The sequence below is a fragment of the Xenia sp. Carnegie-2017 genome, unplaced genomic scaffold, assembly GCF_021976095.1.
Source record: "Xenia sp. Carnegie-2017 unplaced genomic scaffold, XeniaSp_v1 HiC_scaffold_14, whole genome shotgun sequence".
Classification (NCBI taxonomy): domain Eukaryota; kingdom Metazoa; phylum Cnidaria; class Anthozoa; order Malacalcyonacea; family Xeniidae; genus Xenia; species Xenia sp. Carnegie-2017.
In genome coordinates this window covers 6149564-6152651 of record NW_025813447.1, presented here as the reverse complement: position 1 = coordinate 6152651, position 3088 = coordinate 6149564, and the positions used below count along the sequence as shown (strand labels likewise).

The 3088-nt window shown below is 34.4% G+C and overlaps 1 protein-coding gene across 4 annotated transcripts in view; it reads right to left on the bottom strand.

The window, feature by feature from the left end:
- Positions 1 to 3088, bottom strand: part of LOC124434601 (guanine nucleotide-binding protein-like 3 homolog) — a 32024-nt gene that overhangs the window by 9496 nt on the left and 19440 nt on the right. The gene's annotated exons all lie outside the window — the stretch shown is intronic.

Genomic DNA, 3088 nt, shown 5'->3' with positions numbered 1-3088 from the left:
TCCAGATGTCGCGGATAATCTTTTTCTGCGATTTACACCAGAAACAGTGGAGAAAATAATTTGTTACGCAGATACACAAACAGAAAAATAGACAAAATACTTGAATATAGCAACAAGAAAACTTGATTCCGGTAAAAAATTGCAAAAACGGTTACATGATGCATGAAACATATGCGATACATGAAATGCTTTCTTCATCTAAAGTCCTAAAACACTGACTTTTATTTATAAACTACTTTATAAATGAAGAGAAAAGAAATGCTGCGATTAGTCTCCTTCCATGCGTTTTTCCTACTGGAGGAAAGAATAAAAAGAGGTGTACAATGGATGAAGCATTATGTGCTTTTATCGATTGCAAACCGGTATCCATTAAAAATCTTTTCATAAGTTATTCACAGTACCTAATTATACAAACTGTGTCAAAAAAGAACGGGCGTCCATCCATCGTTAATTGAAGGGGACCATATTTATATTTTCTGTCATGCCAGGTTGATTTCTTTTGATTGGAAATTGTTTGGAAAAGAAATTGGATTGGCATATGAATATGGTTGTCCCACCGTATTAAAGCAGGATTGATGCCATTGCAAAAAAAGATATAGCAAAACATTATTAACTTTATAGCATTGTCTCGTGTTGTTGGCAGTAAAATGTTTTAAAAACATGAGCATTTTTTTCTGTGAGAAAGTTTTCCTTAAGTCCTATGAAACAGTGACAAAAATCAATTTTTTTAAAAAAACAATTTAACCAAAAGTCAATACATGCACGGACTGTTTTTTTTCGCAAAATGCTAGATAATCACCATTTTCAAAAATCTCGGTACCAGCTGTGCTAAAGAACAATAAAGTAGCGAAATCACTAAATCACTTGGCTTAGTTTTTGGACTTTATTTTTTCTGAGCATTTCCTCCAAAAGTAGCTATATATTGTCACTCTTAGATACACATATAAGTAGTCGCATAATCAAACTCGTGTATTTGATGTTAACTCTCAAGTCTACTGTTTAATTATTTTTAGGTCGGTACAAACATACCTTAATATTTAGAAACAGCCTCAAGATGGCCGTTTGTTTTAGCAGTTGGTAGTCGATGCAACCCAACGCAAGTGTTCGTTATAATCGAAAGCCAGGGCTGGAAGCAGCCTAATCTTGTGAGGGCAATTGATGTTTGCTTTAAACTATTTCACGTACTTGACGTTAATTACCCATGGCAGAGCTGTTCGTCGTGGGAGTTTATAAAAAAGGTTTTGTATGGCATCGAGGACTAGGGAAAACAGAAGACTACACCTGCTGTTGTTGCAATGAGAGTAGCATTAAAGTAATCAGACCATTGACGTTGAAAATATATTGATATAAATCTAAACTTCTCTAGCTATTGCATGTACCTGTTAATATGCATGATACTTGTCTATCTTCTGTTTGTCGTTTTTACTAAATGTAAGTTGTGTCCGTGCAATGTTTTTTTCTTAAATAAATATACTTTTTGAGCATAAATATACTCTCTCAATGAATCACTAAAAATTGCCCAGGAACTTAACAAGGCAACTAGTTAATTTTAACTGGGATAAGAGTCAAAATTTTAACATTAGGTCGTGGTTGAAGTTAACCAGAATAAGGGTTAATTAATTTAACCTCGATTCCTTGTTAAAATAACCAGGATTGCGTTGATCCCATTTGGAATACTTTCCTGGTTAAGATTTAACCCCATCCTGGTTATTTTTAACCAGGATGTTTTTAGAGTGTATATATAATAATCTTTCCATAATTACGTAAAAGCACTATTGCTAATGCGCATTTAATATACACGACGAGTTTTTTTAAAATAGACATGTTTCGACATCTCATGTTGACATCTTCAGTATAAGTTAAATAATAAATAATAGAAGGTTTATATAAAAGTAATATGATACATAAATTACAACAATACTAAGGAAATAAGATAAGAGCGTACGAGCGTATTATAAACTAAATATTGTATTGAATTTAAAAACTTGAACATTGAGGTCAGGGTTAGTTTTCTTAATGTGGAGTGCTTCTTGATTTTAAGGGTGAATGAGGTGTCGGCAGTGTCGATGATTTTGAAGCAAGAGGGTGAATACTTCGTTTTACATGAGAGTGAGATTAAAGGTGTCGGTAGATATGAGAGTTTTTGTCTGTTGTGGTATGTTCCCTGATTCTGGTGGATAAATGGCGCGAAGTTTCGCCAATGTATCGGGAATTACATCCCGCGCAATTGAATTCATATACCACCATTGATTTAATTGAATCAGGGATTAGGTCTTGGAATGAGAAAAGGTTCTTGATTTTGAATGATGTGAAAATTAGTCGAATGTCAATATCTGCACAAAAATGTTTCATATAGTTTGTAAGCCTGCGCTGTGTGTGTCGTGAGTAATGTCCGATGTATGGTAGTTTGAAGTATACAGTTGAAATTTTGGAATTTTCATTTGTGTTAGTCGTGATCGTCGTGTCAGGAGTTTCGGTGTCTAGTTTGAGGTTGTTGCTTTGTTTGTTGTCGAGATATCGTTTTACGGTTCTGTTAATAAAGTGTAGTGGGTAAGAGTTTCGTAAAAGAGTGGATGTGACGTTTTTTATGTCTCGTTGAAAGCCATTGTTCGTATTGTTAAGTTTGTATGCTCTGTTGATTAGTGTGCGTATAAGTCCGGTTTTGTATGAAAGTGGTGTGAAACTAAAATAGTTCATCAGAAGTCCTGTGTATGTTGGTTTGTGATATGTAGATGTTGTACAGCTGTGATGGGATTTTGTAAGTAAAATGTCAAGAAATGGCAGTTGATCTTGTTGTTCAGTTTCAAATGAAAATCTAATGTTTGTGTGCTGTGTGTTAATGTAACTATAAAACTTCATGACCCCAGTTTCGTTAGTAAAAACACAAAAAGTATCGTCCACGTATCTGCGGTAAAATAGTGGTTTAGTGTCGTTGTAGTTGTTTAGCCAGTTTCGTTCATGTGAGCCTATGAAAATGTTAGCAAGTATGGGTGCTAAAGAAGAGCCCATCTTAACACCATCCGTCTGGTCATAAAATTTCCCATTAAATAAAAAATGCGTCTGTGCTGTTGCTGTTAAAAACAGTTGT